Consider the following 22,047-nt stretch of genomic DNA (forward strand, 5'->3'; position numbering starts at 1 on the left):
TACTGCCTAATCGGGATCCAGACTTCCAAATCAAGATCCCGAACAAATCAAAGTTCACAACAGAACCACAACCGAATCACGGACAGAACCGGAACCGGAAACAACGGAAAACAACGGAACGAACACACCCGGAGGGGCTCGGCTCAAACCGAGCCACCCTGAGGTGGCTCGGTGGCCGAGCCTACACTCCGGATCTAAGCTTGGTCTTAGATCCCGAGACTTGGACGATTGTTTCCTTGGTGAAACAATCCTCCCCGGCTATTATTTCCTTGGTGAAATAATACCCGTTGTACTGCGTAGATCCGACCGGATCTAGATCGCGCGGTGGTCCACGGCAAACAACCCCGGCGCAGGCAAAGAACCCACAAAGCGAGCGACCGCAAAACAGGAGCTCGCGATTCGTTCGACAAACAAGAGAAAAAGTTGTAATCTTTCTTTTCTTTTATTTTGATTTTCATTGTAACCGGATCTTATAAAAAGACCGGATCTTTGTAATCGATAGACTATTACAAGAGTGTACAATGGAATCATTAATGAAGAAAGCAACGATTTTTCACGCGAACAATCTGGCGACCACAGTGGGAACCAACGATCTCGCTGCCGAGATCGTTGCGTCGCAGCCGCGGATCTCGATCCCGGTCGAGGAGGAGGTCGAGTATGAGTTCGACCAACAAAAGTTCGAGGAGTACCTTTCATCCTCGTCCGGATCTACCTCCCCTCGCAAGTCTAAGAAGTCCAAGTTCTCTTCCAGCAGAAAGGTGCGTTGGTACGAAGAAGTTGAAGCTACCAACGACGACCTCATCTCGATTGACGCCAAAGTTGCGTCAGATGAGGCTCCACCAATCTCCAACCAGATCAAGCTGGTTCCAACCAATTCCTCCGTCACCAAAGGAGCGGTGACTCTCTCAAAGAGAGCCCGCCAAAGGCAACGCCAACGCTTGGCCAAACAATTCGCCAAAGCGATGGAGTCCACCGACGGAATCCGCTACAATGCGGATTTGAAGAACGGGAGAGGCAAACAGCCTCAACGGCCGGTGAATGGCGACTCCTCCAAGCTACCAACGAACGAATGGGTCCGTGTCAAACGGAACCGTTCGACACTGGAGGAGCGCATTCGCAAACGCCGCGCACTATCAGCGCAGGCACGGGCTCAAGTCGAAGAAGCCCGTAGAAAGCTGCAGAAAGAGGTAGCTAAGAAGCCGCCACCAACTCACAAAGTTTGGAGGCCGAAGTCTGAAGCGGCGGTTCAGACCAAAAAGCAGCAACTGCAGCCTCCAACCAAAATTCAACCTCCGGCGAACCCAGCTAAGTCGCCGAGAATTCCCATAGCTACTCCGGGAGATCATGCAGAATCCTCCCAAAGAAGAAAGCCAGTCTGGAGGCCGAAGCAGCCTCCAACAAAAGTTCAACCACCGGCGAATCAACCCAAGTCGCCGGTAATTCCAATAGCTTTTTCGGGAGATCGTGCAGAATCGTCCCAAAGGAAGAAATCAGTTTTGGAGCGCCTCGGTCCAATTCCCGACGAGAGAGGCAAAGCTCCAGTTCACGAGCGTTTGGGCCCGATGAGGAAGCCCAGAACGACTCAACACACTGGGGGTCGTCGTCACCTCCAGTATGACAAACAACTCAAGGCAGCTGCGCTCACCAATTTGCGCATCGAAGTCCAAGAGCCCGATGAGAATTCACGCCCAAAAAGGTAAGCCTCGAGGCGCGTGACTCTTGAGAGCCCAAAGAAGGCAGTTTGCCCTCAGATGGAAACGTTGTCATCCGATGATGATAACGTTATACCTGAGAAGTCGTGCCCGCACACGATAGGTTACTCCGACTGTCAAAATGACGAGTTGTACTATCGTGCTGGGGGTACGAATAGAACCAGGAAGAGGAGTCCCCGAGAACAGGAAACTCAATGCCCCTGTTCCAAACTCATTCGGGCGGTATTGTCTGAATGCAACTGCATTAAGGCAGTCCCCGAAAGAGTTTCAGTTTTTGAAAGACTCAGTGCGGAGACGCCAAAACCAAGGCCTAGGCGTTCCCAACGAAGAAGAAGGATGGTTGAAGACGGAGAATTTCCGAGGGTCACCACCAATATGACCAGCAAGGGGACATCGGCACAGGATGATTTCGAGTCGATTCTGAAAGCATCCCGGCGCCTAACCCGTCTGCAGTCTGGAGCAATCGCACGAGGAACTTATGGTAGGGTTCGGACAAGAGTACCTTCAGAAGGTGAAGAGTCGGATACCTGCTCCGCAGTCGCATCAGATAATACAGTGTCCAGTGAGGGGGAACCCCGTGAGTCACTGATGATAGGTGCGGAGCAACTCTTTTAGCTTAACGTCACATGCGGAACGGACTTGAACAATCCGCATGCTAGCCCGACTCAAACGGTAGTCGGTAAAGGCTCATCAAACCCGTTAATGGCTGAGGGTTTGCCAAAAATCCTAATACGAGAGTCACTGACGCATCAGCTCCATTAGTTGGTCTCGTGACTTGAGCATCCAAAGACGTTCGAAACCCTAAGGTCAATGCCGGACAATGCGTAACCCTAGGTCAATGCCAGTCAATGCGTTGCGATCAAAAATTCAACGTACGACGTTCGAAACCCTAAGATCAACGCCGGACAACGCGTAACCCTAGGTCAACGCCAGTCAACGCGTTGCGAGCAAAAATTCAACGTACGACGTTCAAAACCCTAAGGTCAACGCCAGACAACGCGTGACCCTAGGTCAACGCCTATCAATGCGTTGCAATGAAAGAACTAACACTCCGAAGAGTATATGAGTATAAACTGCTCCTCAATCCTCCAACAGTGCATGAGGTTAAACTGCTTCTTAAATACTCCAATAAAGTATATGAGTATAAACTGTTCCCTAATTTTTGTTGAGAAGTTCCTGGAGAATGTTTTATGAACATTCTTAAGGATAACTCAACAACACGACGCCGGAAAACGCGTTGCAGATAAAGACTCGACGCCAACAATCGATGGTCAGCTAAATCAGGAACCGACTTCAAAGTTCAAAATTCTGACAACGGTCAGACAATAAATGCAGCACCGAAACTCTTTCAGACATTCGACAAAGCACCGAATAGCCTGGAGAATTGAAGGAATCAAGAACGGAGGTCATTCCAAGGTCCCATTACACCGACTGAAGGGTGGGGACGATCATATCCAAAGTATTCCAGACTCTTCTATAAAAGAACGAGACTGAAATACTTTGGAGGGGGTATCTGTAGGCATATAAAATTGCTTATAGGTCCCTTAGCTCAACTCGGCACAAACCGACAAACCAACGAGGCAACGAGATTGACTAATCGCACGCAAGCAACGGAATACGTCCATTCGCGTGCGGGATCAAGCCAAGTGTTCGAAGAGTCAACGAGTCATCCAACCAAGGGGATACTCGGACAAATCACGATCGAATCAAGATCGATTTCGGACTCAAACTCAGAAGTAGATTTACTGCCTAATCGGGATACGGATTTACTGCCAAATCAGGTCAACGAATCAAGTCTGGATAAATCAACCACAGAACCAAATCACAGATAGAACCAAGAGCGGAAAACGACAGAACAACACACCCGACCCGAGACTTGGACGATTGTTTCCTTGGTGAAACAATCCTCCCCGGCTATTATTTCCTTGGTGAAATAATACCCGTTGTACTGCGTAGATCCGACCGGATCTAGATCGCGCGGTGGTCCACGGCAAACAACCCCGGCGCAGGCAAAGAACCCACAAAGCGAGCGATCGTAAAACAGGAGCTCGCGATTCGTTCGACAAACAAGGAAACAAAGTTGTAATTTTCATTTCTTTTCAATTTGATTTTCGTTGTAACCGGATCTTATAAAAAGACCGGATCTTTGTAATCGATAGACTATTACAAGAGTGTACAATGGAATCATTAATGAAGAAAGCAACGAATTTCCCCGCGAACAGACCATGACCTCAGTAGCATCAGTAGCCGTACCAATAGCAGCACTAGTGCCACCCGCACTACGAACACCTACAACGCGATGTCGATAACAGAGTCAACAAGAGCCCTCCTAGTGAGGCATGAGTGGCCGAGAGACCCCTCGAGAGTCAACTCCAGCTCAAATTGGTTTGACGGGATGGACCGACGGAGGGAACTGACGTCGAGGCTCGCTCTCACTGTCTTCAACACCTCCGTCGTAGAAGCTCTCGCCATGGTCCAAAAGGAGAGGCACCTTAATAAGCCCGCTCCCAAGATGAGGTCAGATCTATGGAGCTGAGATACCTGGTAGTATTGCCGCTACCATAGAGATCACGTCCACCTCACTAATGATTATCGTATCCTGAAGAGATACATCGAGGATCTGATCCAAAGAGGATACTTGAAGAACTTGTTAGGTCTCATGTTTATGAGCCTACTATCTAATCTAGTTTTGATGATTAATAAATAATTTCTAACAATATTTGTCAAGTGTTTATATTTGATTGTTAGGGATTCTACACAAGGATCCTCTGTTGGAGATTGGATGGATTACGTCTTAACGATGACATTTAATGGAGGTTGGCAGAATATCAGAATAAAGCCAATATATTCAAGTCAAAGATTTAAGATCAAGCTTCATCCGCAACCAAGATCGAGCTTTAATGAGAGATCATTAGCTTGAGTATAGTATTTTAGTTTTTAGGAGTTTATACTTGTGTGCAAATATTTCAAGCTCAATATTATACACACATACATCGTTTTCATTTTATTTGCTTTCAAGTTTTGCTACAAAAATATGAAACAAATGGATATAGTTATATACACACATATTTGTTTCATGTTTATTCGTGCTTAAAATGATTTTATTAAAATCAAGCTTTGACATATTCAAAATTAATGAAATCATGTTTTTCGTTTTTATATTTTTTGTAAGTTTGCAAAATAATTTGTCTATGGATTAAATACTTGATTATACTATTTTACATCCTTTATAAAGTCTATTAGTCCACTTGAGAGAAGTTTCAAACTTGTTTGAAAACATTTTGTCAAAATCATGTGTTGTTGAGACTTCGTGTTTTTGGACTATTTTGTAAAATGATGAGTTTTTACAAATAAGAAACGCAATTTGAAAAATTCTTTTTGTAACATGTTCATTTTCATGTTTATAAATATTTTCCCAAATTTTACATTTTTTAGAATTTTTTTGATATTTTAAATAAGGTTTAAAGTTGATGTTTACTGTTCATATCAGGTCATGTGCACGTTTTAAGTCGACTTGCTATAGTAACAAGCCGACTTATAAAGTATTGCGCAGATGGTGTTTTTTATCTGCTGAGTTAACTCATAATATAACAAGTTGACTTATATTATATAAGTCGACTCATACCTGTCATAAGTCAACTTATAATAGAGTCGTTGCACAGTAACAGCTAGTTTCCAGATTCTTATTGTTTTGTGGTTTTTATTGATTTTTGCTGGTTTCTTGGACTTGGTTCTTGGAACCTATATATACCCCTTTGCATTAAACATTCTAACTACTTAAGAAAAGTTTTAAACAAGTTTACAAATGTTTTAAGGGTGTTTAAGAAGGTAGGTGTGAACTTCTTTCGTATAGAAATGGATCCCTTCGTCAGTTTATGACTTTGAATCTCTTTCCATTCCAGTCATCAGTTTGGTTCAAGTTTGTTTTTGTGTGAAGAAGTTTTCACAAAGAGGAGCCTTACATTTTTGGTTTGAGGAATTCATCCTCATCCTCTCTTCTATATCTCTTTGTGATTTTAGAGAAGTTTTCTAAACTCAATTATCTAGCTTGTTTATTCTTAAATTTTCATATTTACATTTGTTAGATTAATTTGAGTTAGATTTCATTATACTCATTGTTTACACACACAACTCACTTGAGCTTTTAATATTTTTACATATTGTATATTTGAGTTATGGGAGTTGTAACATTGAGAGTGAGTTTAATTGAGTTATCATCTTATATAGAGAACAAACACTTTTATTTGTGCTTAATTGTGAGATCATATTGTAATACATAAGTGTACTGAGAGGAGTGTGTGGTGAGAGATGAGGTCAATTCCAAGAGGAGTGATGTTGATAGTAAAGCCTAGGGAGAGGTGATAAATCCGAGCACTTAAGGAAGGAGATACAGGCTAGGCCAACACTTAGAGAGTGTATTGTATAGTTACATGTGTGAGAGTTGTAAGAGTTTTCGGTGAGCTAGAAAACCGATTGTGTAAACGTTTTCGGTGAACGTTAAAAATCGGTTGTGATAGTGGAGATTTTCCTTGAGAGTGAGGAGCGGAGATATAGGTTGAGGGTGACCGAACTCCATGATCATATTGTGTGTTTGTGTTTGACTTGGCGTATTATTCTTGTGCTTATTGCTTATTATATTTCTATATCGTCTTTGTATCATGTTTATATCGCCCTTGTTTTAATTACATATCCTTGTATATAGTTTGTTGTATATCATAATTGCTAGGATAATTATTAGTAAGTTTTAATTTGGCATTAATATCAGATTATATTAGCAAATACCCTATTCACCCCCTCCCCTCTAGGGTAATTCATAATCTTGTCTTTTAGAGAGACCAGAGAGAAGCTGCTTTAGCCAAGACAGATAGGAGATCCTGATCGTTATCACCTCATCCTCGACCACACTAGGATAGCCGACCCCCAGAACCCAGCTATAAGTGGGGTCATCAACATGATCAGTGGTGGTCCTACCGCCGGAGGGTCATCCAACAATTCCTAGAAGAGGTATGCTAAGAGGGTGTTGTCAGTCGACCAGTGTGATAAGAGGTCGAGAGTGGAGGAGCCTATCTCTTTTGGATACATAGACCTGAAGGGCATCAAGACACCTCATGATGACCCCATTATCATAACAGTTAGGATGTACGGGTTCCAAGTGAAGAGGATTATGATTGACATAGGAAGCTCAGTGTACATCCTATATATCGGCGCCTTCAACTAGATGGGCATCGATAAATCTCCGCTGCTCCCTGTAGAGGCCCCCTCATTAGATTCATTGGCCATTCTTTCTTGTCGGAAGGGATGATCACTCTCCCCTTAACGGTCGGAGAGTACCCCAGGCAATCCACCATCCTAGTCCAATTCCTAGTGATGAATCTTAAGTCAGTCCATAATGTCATCTTGAGTCGAACCGTCCTCCACCTTTTGCGGGCCCTTTAACATTCCACCAGATGATTAAATTCCCTACTCCTAACAAAGTTGGGGTTGCCAGAAGCAACCAGTGAGAGGCCAGGTCCTATTACCTGCTCTCGACCAAGGGGTAGGGTGTGCAAGAGGCATTGCCTATTGAGAAAACCTACCTCCATATGATAAAGCAACAGAGCGGCAACGGACGACGCCGGGTGGAAGAGCTCTAGGAGATACCAATGGATCGGGAAGGGTAGAAGTCGGTCAAGATTGGATCCAGCCTAGTGGAGCCCTTGTGGGGAGCATTGATGGGATTCTAACAGGTAAACACTAATGTGTTTGCCTGGGGGCCCGAAGATATGTCGGGGATTTCCCCGAGGTGATAATCCACGAGCTTGGCTATCGACAGGCACACTAAGCATGTGAAACAGAAGAAGAGACATCTTGGCCCTGAACGACAAAAGGCGGCTACCGACAAAGTCAAATGACTCCTTACAGCTGGTTTTATTTGGGAAGTCCAATACGCAGAATGGAAGATGTGCGTGGACTTCACCGATCTCAACAAACCTTTCCCTAAGGATAACTATCCCCTACCTCGAGTCGATCAGCTGGTTGACGAGAGTGCAGGGTACGAGTTGCTTAGCTTCATGGATGCCTTCTCCGAGTACAACCAAATTTTCATTGCGGAACATGACCAGGAGAAGACCTACTTTATCACCAATGAAGGGACCTATTGCTACAAGATGATGTCGTTCATACTGAAGAACACTGGGTACACTTACCAGAGACTTGTCAACAAGGTCTTCAAGCACTAAATCGATGATAATTTGGAAGCTTATGTGGATGACCCACTAGTGAAGTCGAAACAAGTGTCGGCCCATATATTAGATCTGGACAAGACCATCTCCACCCTCTGACGCTACCACATGAAGCTCAATCCGGCCAAGTGTGCCTTTGGGGTATAATCAGAAAAGTTCTTGGAGTTCATGATTATATAGAGAGGCATAAAGATCAACCCCAAAAAGATAGCTGCCATAGAGCAATTGCCCGAGCCACGCATCTTGAAGGATGTCCAGAAGCTGGGAAGATAGCGGCGCCGGGTCAATTCCTCTCTAAATCTGCTGAGAGGAGCCTTCCATTCTTCAAAACCTTGAGGGGAAGCAAAAAACCTTAAGGAGAGCATGATTTGGACGGCTGAATGCAATGCAACTTTTTAGGATCTCAAGGCCTACTTGAGTCCCGAACAATTGCTAAGCTAGCCTATAGGGGGAGACTCTGTACCTATATATGGTCGTCTCCTTCAAAGTCATCAGCTCCGTCCTTGCTCGAGAAGAAGAGAATGTCCAGAAGCTTGTGTACTATATGAGCTAAATTATGAAAGCAGGCAAGCTCAACTACCCCCTCATAGAAAAGGCTGCTTTCATCCTCATCACTACCGCAAGGAGACTTTGCCCTTACTTCCACGCCCATACGATAATCGTGCAGACAAATCTACCTCTGAAGAAAGCGCTGGGTAGCCCTATAACCTCCAGGAGAATGGTCACATGGGTAGTCAAACTCAGTGAATATGACATGCAGTTCGAGCCCATGACATCGATCAAAGCCCAAGCATTGGCCGACTTTCTGATCGAGTCACCCTCGTCAAGTGACAAACTAGACACCCCTCATCGTCGACTCACAAAGAAACTCTAGTGCCCCCAGTGATCCGAGCACCTACCTCATAGATTCGTCGCACTCCAAAATATGATTCACCCCAGTTCACTTCATGGTGGTTGTTGAAGGTGGACAGGTCCTTCGTAGAAGCTAGCAGTAGAGTAGGAGTGGTCCTACGCAGCCCAACGGGTTGACGCACGAGCACTCCATTTCTTTTAATTTGTCGGCCTCTAATAATGAAGCCTGATATGAGGCTCTTCTTGCTGGCCTTTGAGCGGCATAAGCATTGAAGGTAAAATGCCTCTACATATTGGTCGGCTCACAGTTGGTCGTAACATCAAGTGAACGGGCAATATGCGGCTAAAGTCCCAAGGAGGGCCTTGTACCTCAAAGCGGTTAAAGAGCTATCGACCATATTTATAGACTTTAAGATGGCCCAAGTCCCTTGTGCTCTCAACACCCGAGCGGATGCCCTCTCCAAACTCGGGTCAACAAGCTCAAGAAACATCTCAGGGCCTATTTATATCGACACCCTTGAGTGACCCAGCATTCCTAAGTCGCCAAAAACCGTGATGCAGGCCGAAACACCAGTGATACCTTGTTGGATAGATCCCATTACCCTTTACCTAACACAGGACACCTTGCTTAAAGATCCCACCGAAGCCAGGCGTATTCAGAGGAATTCTCACCGCTATCTTATGATCGATGGACAGATCTATCAGATGTCATATTCTGGTAGTAGTGTAAGACCCAATCTATGGTGCCTTTGACCACCAGAGGCTAGCTATGTTTTTAGGGAGATCCATGAGAGAACGTGTGGGAACCATGTCGGAGCCAGAACCCTCACGCAGAAAGTCATCCGCCAAGGGTACTAGTGGCCCACCATATTGGCAGAGTCAAGACGACTCATCTCTCTGTGCAAGAAGTGCCAATTTTTATCATTCATCCCATGAGCAACGGTCGCCAAACTAACCTCCATTCTGAGCCCTATATTATTTGCTCAATGGGGGCTGAATTTGCTGGGTCCTCTTCCCATAGATTTGTTAGGAATCTTGACCCCAAGATTAGTTTATTTTGATGATAACAAATATTATATATTGTGTGTATTATGTGCTAACATTTGTTTTGCAGTATTAGAGCTATATCAATAATTACATTCAAAGAGATACTCAAGACATAGATGAGTTCAAGGCAAAATGAAGCAAAGAAGAAGATATACTTTATTGTCAAAATATAATTTTATATTTTCTTTGCTTAGATATTTGTACAAGCCTTGATCACTCACACACATGCACACACATAGTGTTAGAACACACTAACACATGCTTAGTGTGTTGGTTAACAATAGAAATCCCCTATGTTAGCCATTAGAGTTTATAGATATTGAGTGAGTCTTAAAATATTTTATTTATACTCCATATCATTTAGAATCTGGAAAAACTCAAAAGATCAAAGTTATAGGTCTCTTCAAGAGCTTTCCAACAAATCTTAAATCACCTCATTCTGATATCGGATGAGAAAGTTACAGTCAAAATACTAAAAAAAAATTCCAAAAACTGTAAGTTTACAGTGTAGTCGACTAATATGCCTTGTAGTCGACTACTGATCAATTTTCTGACTTCACAGAGTCTGTTTAGACTCAGTGTAGTCGACTACTATAACTTGTAGTCGACTACAAAAGCAGTTTTTCCAGATTTCAGGTTTAAAATAAGTGACTGTTTATAGCCGTTTTGTGGACGTTAATTGGGTTTAAAATTATGTCATTTCAGAGGCTATAAATAGGTTTAAACATCAGAAAACAACAACCAAGTTTTACACTTGCAAGATCAAACATTTTGTGCATATTCACTCTCTAATTTTCCAGATTTTCATGCTAAGTGTTTAGAAAAAGAGAGTTTCTGATATTGCCTTGGTTTCAATCATTCTTAGAGATTGTATAGGCAATATTCAGAGAGTTAAAAGAATCCTAAGCCACTGCAGCACTTCACTACACATTCAAGGCTTATAGGATCAATTGTGTTCTTGCTTCAAAAAGGATTTCTCTCGGGTTTGAGAGGGTTGATCTCTTGGTTTAGAGATTGGGTGGCAATTGGCATGGTCTTGTCAATTGGTGTTGCAATTTGCATGGTCTTGCAAATTGGTCAGGTTTGCTTTTGATTTTGTAAGGTTTCAAAATCATAGTGGAAATCTCAAGCGGGATTTGCTTGGGGACTGGATGTACACCGGGTTGGTGGAACCAGTATAAAACTTTGTGTTTGTGATTGTGAATTTCTGAGATTGCCATTTTTCTTTGCAATTTATAATCTACTTTGCATATATTTTAAAAGAACACTATTCACCCCTCTTCTAGTGTTCTAGTGTATCTATTTCAGATCCTACACTTAGAAACCAGTCCTTGAGGAAAATTTTGGATTTAAAATTCCAACCTAATGTAAAATCACGGGTAATTTGGCAAAACAATGCCTAAATTAAGAATTCAGAAATTACCACTGTGAAATAACTAGGTCTAAATAAAATATCCCTAGAGATTACGATCTTCCAGATTTAATATAGTCATGCCAATCACAAGTATGAGATTTCAAAGCCATCCCTACCATTTAAAACGAGGGTAAATAGCATTTATCCCTCTCAATATTTTTTTTATTAGAATATACAGTATTGGATATATAACATACAACAAGTCAAATCAAGTATGAGATTTCGAAGACATCCCAACATTTAGGCCATCTCCAACCGGCCACTAAAAAGACAAAATCTCTAAATTTGGAGAGTGGAACCTCTCCAACCACTCTCTAAATTTGGAGATCTCCAAATTTGACCCTCCAAATTTGGAGGGTGAAGAGAAAATTTGGAGTCTCTCTCCAATATACTATTCATGTTTTATTAATTACAACTTTGCCACTTTTAATTATTTAATTTCTTAAAAATTACCACTTTGTCATCATTCTTAGTAATTTAAATTAGATGTTTAATTTCAAATAAATATAGTTAAAATTTATTAATCTAATATTTGAAATCATTATATATTTGGAAATGTCTCGTTGAGATCTTTAAAATAAAACTAATATTAATTTATTTTAGTATTATTATGTTGTATTGCATTATTAATATTAGGTTCATTTTAAAGCTCTCATCGACACCTTTATAATGTTATAATTTTTTTTCCAAATAAATTATTAAAAATAAAATTATTAATGTAAACTATATCCAACATTATTAATTTATATGGTTTTTTTGATAAAAAAATAAAAAGAAAAACATTTGAAGAGTGTGGGTTGGAGCAACTCTCCAAATCCACCCTCCAAATTGGAATATTCCTAGAATATTCCAATTTGGAGGGTGAAATTTGGAGGGCATGGTTGGAGATGCTCCAAGAATTGCAACAACAATTGGGGAAAAAAGGAAAATAATGCATTCAATCTAATTCTCAAATACGCGTGCAATAAAATGAATACCTTTGCATCACAAACTGCAAACAATTTCTCCTCAACCTCGGCAGCATCCATTTTATCAAATTTATTCATCTGATAGCAAAATATCAACATGATCCCTATCGGTTCACAATTAACCAAAAATCAAGGGCAAAAAATATTTTAATGAAATCATCGGAAAATTTTACCCTCAGAGGAAGAGATTGTACCAAGGGGGTTTCATCAAAAAGGGATCATCAAGAGATGAACCGGGACCGAGCGACATTGCGAGAGCTTCATCTCCTCCCTCACAAAAAAAATTAGGGTTTTCTAAATAAAAAATCGAGGAAGAAGAAATGAAGCTATTTTTGAGGAGCAGAGGAGGGAGAGAATATAAAGAGGAGTGAGAGAGGGAATAAAGGGCGCGACAGAGATTCAGACACGTGATTATTTGTACGAATGATTAAATTAAGTAAAAGGTTTTTGCACATATACTCCTCTCAATTTTTCCATATTTACAAACCGAACCCTCCAATTCTCTCACATTGATATTTTCCACCCATTCCCTTCACAATAAAATTGCAAACCTAAGTATTCAGAGGAATTCTCACCGCTATCTTATGATCGATGGACAGATCTATCAGATGTCATATTCTGGTAGTAGTGTAAGACCCAATCTATGGTGCCTTTGACCACCAGAGGCTAGCTATGTTTTTAGGGAGATCCATGAGAGAACGTGTGGGAACCATGTCGGAGCCAGAACCCTCACGCAGAAAGTCATCCGCCAAGGGTACTAGTGGCCCACCATATTGGCAGAGTCAAGACGACTCATCTCTCTGTGCAAGAAGTGCCAATTTTTATCATTCATCCCATGAGCAACGGTCGCCAAACTAACCTCCATTCTGAGCCCTATATTATTTGCTCAATGGGGGCTGAATTTGCTGGGTCCTCTTCCCATAGATTTGTTAGGAATCTTGACCCCAAGATTAGTTTATTTTGATGATAACAAATATTATATATTGTTTGCAGTATCAGAGCTATATCAACAATTATATTCAAAGAGATACTCAAGACATAGATGAGTTCAAGGCAAAATGAAGCAAAGAAGAAGATATACTTTATTGTCAAAATGTAATTTTATATTTTCTTTGCTTAGAAATTTGTACAAGCCTTGATCACTCACACACATGCACACACATAGTGTTAGAACACACTAACACATGCTTAGTGTGTTGGTTAACAATAGAAATCCCCTATGTTAGCCATTAGAGTTTATAGATATTGAGTGAGTCTTAAAATATTTTATTTATACTCCATATCATTTAGAATCTGGAAAAACTCAAAAGATCAAAGTTATAGGTCTCTTCAAGAGCTTTCCAACAAATCTTAAATCACCTTATTCCGATATCGGATGAGAAAGTTATAGTTAAAATACTGAAAATAAAATTTTAGAATCTGTGAGTTTACAGTGTAGTCGACTACTATGCCTTGTAGTCGACTACTAAGCAATTTTCTGACTTCACAAAGTCTGTTTAGACTCAGTGTAGTCAACTACTATGACTTGTAGTCGACTACAGATGCAGTTTTTTTAGATTTCAGGTTTTAAATAAGTGTCTGTTTATAGCCGTTTTGTGGACGTTAATTGGGTTTAAAATTATGTCATTTCAGAGGCTATAAATAGGTTTAAACATCAGAAAACAAGCACCAAGTTTTGCACTTATAAGATTCACATATTGTGCAAATTAACTCTCAAAACTTTCAGTTTTTCAATCTGTTTTTCTATAAAAGAGAGTTTCTGATATTGCCTTTGTTCCTATCATTCTTAGAGCTTGTTTAGACAATATTCAGAGAGTTAAAAAGATTGATAAGCCACTGTTATACATTCACATCTATATCAAGGCTTATAGGATTGGAATTGTACATTACTTTAAAGAAAGATTCTCTCGGTTTATGAGAGGGGTTGATCTCTTGGTCTAGAGATCGGTGTGACGATTGGCATGGTCTTGTCAATTGGGTTTGTAATTTACATGGTCTTGCAAATTGGTCAGGTTTGCTTTTGATTTTGTAAGGTTATTCAAAATCATAGTGGAAATCTCAAGCGGGATTTGCTTGGGGACTGGATGTACACCGGGGAGGTGGAACCAGTATACATGCTTGTGTTTGTGATGTTTATTTTCTGAGATTGCCATTCTTTCTTTGCAATTTATAATCTACTTTGCAAACTCACACTCTAGTGTTTAAGTGTAAAGCTTCCGCAGATTTTTATAAGAGCGCACTCTATTCTTAAGGGTCACGATCCTACACTTGGTATACATAAGCAAAATCAGACCCAACATTTAGTATCAGAGTAAGGTGAAAGATGGTATCTACAAATACATCACAATTCAAAGAAGGTCACTCTACAAATCGTCCACCAATGTTCGATGGATTGAACTACAACTATTGGAAGTGCCGAATGAAGATTTATTTTCAATCAATTGGCTACGAACTTTGGAGCATTGTGGAAACAAAATATGAGAAGCCAACCACTCCTTTCATGGAATGGACTACATCTCAAAGGAACATGAATGTCTTATTTTGTGCTCTTGACAATAATGAGTTCAATAAGGTGTCAGCGGCCACATCCGCATATGATATTTGGCACACACTCGAGGTAACTTATGAAGGTACAAGTAATGTTAAAGATACTAATAATAATATCATTTGTTATGGTTGCAATAAGCCAGGACATATGAAGAATGATCGTCACCTTCTAAAATCAATGTCAAAGTCTACAAAATTCAACAAGAAAAGGAAGGCTTTGGCGGCTACATGGGATGATAGTGATGATTCGTCTTCGGATGAAGAAATCGAAGAAAAGGAAAGCGCTCATATGTGTTTTATGACACAAGATGAAGTAAGTGACAATGAAGAGCTTTTAGATGCTTTTAATGAATTATATGAAATATTTTTGAGATTAAAGGCTTCACATAATTTTCTTAAAGGTGAAAATAAAAGATTACTTGAAGAAATTTTTAATTTTAATTCTTCTACTATTTCTTATTCTCAAGTAATTGAATTGAAAGAGGAAAATAAATTATTGCTTAAAGAAAATCATATTTTGACTAATGAGAATATTTATCTAAAATCAGAATGCAATAATTTAAAAATTCACATTAATATTTTAGATAAAGATATTTCTTCTATTAAATTAAAATATGATGATATATGTTTGAATGTTAGTAAATTCAATAAAAGTAAAGAGAATTTGAATAATTTGCTCTCATTTCAAAAATCTTCAAACAATCATTTTGGCATTGGATTTGTTCCTAAGTATTTTACAAAGAATGATTATGTTTTGAAGAATAATAATAAGAATATTCATGCTAAACAAAATAAGTATATATGGATTCCTAAGAATTTGAATATTCATGATAGGAATGATTATATTTCATCTTATATATATGAAGTTTGCAATTCAAAGAATTACACTTATGTTAATAAATGGAAACCAAATTCCAAGTGGATTTGGATTCCTAAGGGCTAATCCTAATGATATAATATAAAAGGTTACCAAAGTGCTTAATATTTTTATTAAGGTACCCGGGAAAAGAAAAATTTAACTAGAATTATATTTATTTCTTTTTGTTAATGACAAATGGGGAGTTATATAGAAAATTTTAAATTTTTTACTAATGCTTTGATGCAGGGGGAGTAAAAGATTTTATTTAATGATTTTATGCAGGGGGATTAAAATTTTTATATCTTAATAACATATATTTGTCACATCAAAAAGGGGGAGAATGTTAGGAATCTTGATCCCAAGATTAGTTTATTTTGATGATAACAAATATTATATATTGTGTGTATTATGTGCTAATATTTGTTTTGCAGTATTAGAGCTATGTCAATAATTATATTCAAAGAGATACTCAAGACATAGATGAGTTCAAGGCAAAATGAAGCAAAGAAGAAGATTTACTTTATTGTCAAAATGTAAATTTATATTTTCTTTGCTTAGATATTTGTACAAGCCTTGATCACTCACACACATACACACACATAGTGTTAGAACACACTAACACATGCTTAGTGTGTTGGTTAATAATAGAAATCCCCTATGTTAGCCATTAGAGTTTATAGATATTGAGTGAGTCTTAAATCATTTCATTTATACCCCATATCATTTAGAATCTGGAAAAACTCAAAAGATCAAAGTTGTAGGTCTCTTCAAGAGCTTTCTAACAAATCTTAAATCACCTCATTCCGATATCGGATGAGAAAGTTACAGTTAAAATACTGAAAAGAAAATTTCAGAATCTGTGAGTTTACAGTGTAGTCGACTACTATGCCTTGTAGTCGACTACTAAGCAATTTTCTGACTTCACAGAGTCTGTTTAGACTCAGTGTAGTTGACTACTATGACTTGTAGTTGACTACAAATGCAGTTTTTCTAGATTTCAGGTTTTAAATAAGTGACTGTTTATAGTCGTTTTGTGGACGTTAATTGGGTTTAAAATTATGTCATTTCAGAGGCTATAAATAGGTTTAAACATCAGAAAACAAGCACCAAGTTTTGCACTTATAAGATTCACATATTGTGCAAATTAACTCTCAAAACTTTTAGTTTTTCAATCTGTTTTTCTATAAAAGAGAGTTTCTGATATTGCCTTTGTTCCTATCATTCTTAGAGCTTGTTTAGATAATATTCAGAGAGTTAAAAAGATTGATAAGCCACTGTTATACATTCACATCTATATCAAGGATTATAGGATTAGAATTGTACATTACTTCAAAGAAAGATTCTCTCGGTTTATGAGAGGGGTTGATCTTTTGGTCTAGAGATCGGTGTGACGATTGACATGGTCTTGTCAATTGGGTTTGCAATTTACATGGTCTTGCAAATTGGTCAGGTTTGCTTTTGATTTTTTAAGATTTCAAAATCATAGTGAAAACTCTCAAGCGGGATTTGCTTGGGGACTGGATGTACACCGGGGAGGTGGAACCAGTATGCATGCTTGTGTTTGTGATGTTTATTTTCTGAGATTGCCATTCTTTCTTTGCAATTTATAATCTACTTTACAAACTCACACTCTAGTGTTTAAGTGTAAAGCTTCCGCAGATTTTTATAAGAGTGCACTCTATTCTTAAGGGTCATGATCCTACACTTGGTATACATAAGCAAAATCAGACCCAACAAGATTCATGATAGAGGAAGTTTCTCATTGTGATGATCGACTACTTCACCAAATGGATTGATGCTGAACCCCTAGCCAAAATCGGTGAAAGCAATGTCACGAATTTTGTATGGATGTCCATCATCTGCCACTTTGGTGTGCCCCTTTCCTTCATAACTGACAATGGCACTTAGTTCGATAGTGGAGGCTTCTGAAGCTTTTGTGAAGAGTACAACATTCTCCTTAAGTTCTCCTCAATCACCCACCCCAAATCCAACGAAATTGCATAGGCTGCTAATAAGTGCATCCTCCAAGCATTGAAGAAGAAGGTGGATGCGGTGGTAAGGAATTGGGTTGAAGAATTATCTGATATCCTTTGGTCTTACCGCATAATCCATAAGAACTCAACCAGGGAGACTCGTTCAAGCTATCCTATGGCACCGATGTGGTTACTCCAGTCGAAGTAGGGATGACAACCATCTGACTGCAACACTTCAACAAAAACTTAAACTCAGAAGGAATTTGGGTTGGGCTCGATCTCCTGGATGAAACCCAAGAGAAAGTACTTTGGACCCATGTTATCTATTAGCAACGAATCTTCTGGTACTACAACAACAAGGTCCGACCCAGGAGGTTTAACCCCAGTGATCTCGTCCTCCGCAAAACCACTTTTGACAAGGCACCCGAAGAGGCAAGCTAGCTCCCAATTGGGAAGGCCCGTACATAGTCCTTGAGGAGTTGCGAGTAGGCACCTATCGACTAAGGTCCCTAGATGAAAGAATCCTACAACACCTTTGGAACATTGAGCATCTTAAGAAATATTTTCAATAATCTTATACAAAACTTCATTTGTTATGAAAGAAATCTTTTCGAATCTGACTCGTGTTGCACTCTCGAAGTACCCAATCTGTGTCGGAACTTTAAGCCCTTGATGCATTCTAAGGATGAACCCAAGGCACGCCCGCCTCGCGGTCAGCTCTCACACTCACAACGCCAACCGTCATGACAGGCCAAAAAGACATAGGCATCCTTATTAAGACCTAGGCACCCAAACTTTGGGTTGTCATTTTGCCAAAAAGACCTAGGTGTCCTCATTAAGACCTAGGCACCTAACCTTCGGGTTGTTATTTTACTAAAAAGACCTAGGCGTCCGCATTAAGACTTAGCACCCATTCTTCAGGTTGTCATTTTGCTGAAAAGACCTAGGTGAGAGGTCCATTTTTTCTCCTGGGGTCAAAGGTAAGGAGTTGACAGTAACAATCAGTGGAGGAGCCGAGTAGTCACTGTTGGACCCTAAGGTCGCTATGAAAGAACCCTAGAAGGAGGGGGGGGGGGGGGGGGTTGAATAAGGTATTATGCTAATCTAATCCGATTTTATACCAATTAAAACTAATTAACAAATATATCCTAGCAAGTATGATATGCTACAAGATATGTGCACAAATATATCCTAGCAAGTATGATATGCTACAAGATATGTGCAAGGATATACAATATAAACAAGGGTAGACAATATGATCATGCAACAATGGCGATATAACAATATGTAAGAATAAATACGCTAATGCCAAACCCAAACACAAGGAAATGATCACGGAGTTCGGACCTTCCGTCCTACGTCTCCGTTCCCCACTTCCGGGGAGAATCCACTACACAACCCGGTTTGGAAGCCGGAAACTCGGTTTTCTAGCTAACCGAAAACTCTACACACTCGGTTATCAAGTCAACCGACAACTCTCACAAATCCTCACAAAGTACATACACAAGCTACAACCTCAAGTGTTGGTCCTCACGTATCGACTCCCTCAAGTGCTCGGAATTATCACCTCTCACTAGGCCATCAACGCCACTTCTCTCGGTATCGACTCCGTCCTCACCACACACTCCTCTTGGTGTACAAGTGTATTACAAAGTGATCCTCACAAATAGACACAAATACAAATAAATTTGGTCTCTACAGTGGATGAGAACATAATGTAAGCTCACATTCTAAGTCACACAATCCCACAACCCAAATTATACTAAGTATGAAAATACAATAAGCTCAATGGTTGTGTGTGTACAAAGAGATAAATAAAATTAACTTAACTCAATATAAACACTAGCTTAATAAAATAATAATCAAACAATAAAATGTAAAGCTAGATTGAGTTTAAAAAACTTCTCCAAAAAGTGACAAGTGTGAGAGAGAGATGATTTGAAGCTCAAACACCAAAGATTATCTCCTCAAGCCCTTGTGAAATTATCTTCACAAACGAAACTCTTAAACAAGGCTTAAACACCTTTAAACAAACTCAAAAAAACTTTAAACCATTGTTAAACTTTCTTAAAACATTCTCTTAGTTAGATATGAAGGATGAGAGCAAGGGGTATATATAGCCACCAAAAACCTCAGCTAAAACCCAATTGAAAAGACAAAAAAGCCCAGAAAACACTCCTGGAAACTAGCCGTTACTGTGCAATGGCTCTTTCATAAGTCGACTTATGAGTCGACTCATGAGTCGACTTATGAGTTGACTAATGAGTCGGCTTATATGAGTCGACTCAACAGAAGAAAAATCATAACTGCGCTGCACTTCGTGAGTCGACTAATGAGTCGACTAAACATGCACAGACCTGAGGTGCACAGAAAAACTTAACTTTAAACTGGGTTTAAAAATATCAAATAAATTCTAAAAAAATATAAAGCTTTGGAAAATGATTGTAAACATGATAATAAACATGTTACAAAAACTGGTTTTCAAAAAGGACTTCCCAAATGTAAAATATTATTATTTTGCAAAATAGTCCAAAACATGAAAATGTAAACATATGAATTTTGATATTTTGGCTAAACCATGTTTTGAAACTTTACAAAATGATTTTGTAGACTTAAAGAAAGATGTAAACTATTGTTATGAAGTCTATAAACTAGAAACATAATATTTTCACAAATATGTATATTCTATGCAGTATTTTCTAAAACACAATAATAAATATGAAATATGTGATTTCATATTTATGAACATGAAAACTAAAACTATATATGTATATATATATATAACTATATATATACATAGAAACCAAACATATATGTATATATGAAACTATATATACATGGATATGTGTGTATATATGATTGAGCTTAAAGTACCAACACACATAATATAAACCTAAACTAATGTTACCCCAAGCTTGATCTTGATCTTCAATAAGCTTGACTTGGTACACAATGCGGAATAAGCTTGAACTTGGATCTTCAACTTGAATTGTAAGGCTTCACTCCACAATTCCACAAACCTCCATTAGATATGATCGTTGAAGTACAATTCCATCCATCCTCTAATTTATTGTTTGTCTATAATAAATAACAAAACACAAACACTAGACAAACAATATTAGATGTAAATTGTTTGTTAAATCATCATCAAAACAAGAAGGCCAACAATCTCCCGCTTTTTGATGATGACAAACAATTTACAAAAAAGATATATGCATGAATGAAAATGAATATATAAATTGTAATTCACATGCATCTAAACAAGGAAATGTATACTCACAATATTTCTCCCCCTTTGACAACATCAAAAAGGAAAAAACAACAAGAATGAAGAGAGCGAAAGCTCCCCCTATCAATATGCATGAGTGAGTATAAAACAAGTATAGGGAATAGCTACCCCTATCAAAATGTCATATAGAATATATGAAATGAAGCTAAGGTAAAAAACATGTGAGTAAGCATAAATAAAAGATATGCTAAACATAACTCACATACAAACAAGACAATGAGAACAAATATTAATATGTCATTTATGAAAGAAGTGTCTCATTACACAATTATAAAAAACATAGTGTATAAAAATAGATTTATGAAAACAAAGGAATGAGGAAAACATGAGAACCATGAAAAAAGTTTTCAAGTGAAAACAAATCACTCAAATGAAGTCATAAATCAAGATTTGAGTCTAAAAACAATGTTTGATCAAAGAGGAAAATTTTCTTTGTATAACTTAATCAAACCAATCATAGAATACATTATAAGACACGAATAGATGATCCATAAGCTCAAACACATAAATATCATCATATAAGTGAAATATAATGAATTCAAAGCAACAAATCAAAACATAATTTTTAAGAGAGGCAACAATATCAAACTCTTGAGCTTGTTCCAACCCATATATACATACATACTTCTTTATTACTAAGGAGAACAACAAAAAATTCTAATCTACTTCTTTATTACTAAAGGAGAACAACAAAAAATTCTAATGAACAACAAAAAATTCTAAAGGAGAACAACAAAAAATTCTAATCTACTTCTTTATTACTAAAGGAGAACAACAAAAAATTCTCCTTTATTACTAAAGAAGAACAACAAAAAATTCTAATCTACTTCTTTATTACTAAAGGAGAACAACAAAAAATTCTAATGAACAGTAATGCACAGTTGGACCAATCAGATTGTTTCAAAAATATACATACTTCTTTATTACTAAGGAGAACAACAAAAAATTCTAATCTACTTCTTTATTACTAAAGGAGAACAACAAAAAAATTCTAATGAACAGTAATGCACAGTTGGATCAATCAGATTGTTTCAAAAAATTCCAACTCATCTCTTTATTACTTTCTTTCCCACTTGCAAACCCACATTCTCCACTATCAAAAACCGCTGAATTTTTTGAAACATGGACAAGAGATACCAAATGGTGGCTGCTAACTCAGCGTCGG

Source organism: Asparagus officinalis, chromosome 6 (assembly GCF_001876935.1).
Source record: "Asparagus officinalis chromosome 6, Aspof.V1, whole genome shotgun sequence".
NCBI classification, from domain to species: domain Eukaryota; kingdom Viridiplantae; phylum Streptophyta; class Magnoliopsida; order Asparagales; family Asparagaceae; genus Asparagus; species Asparagus officinalis.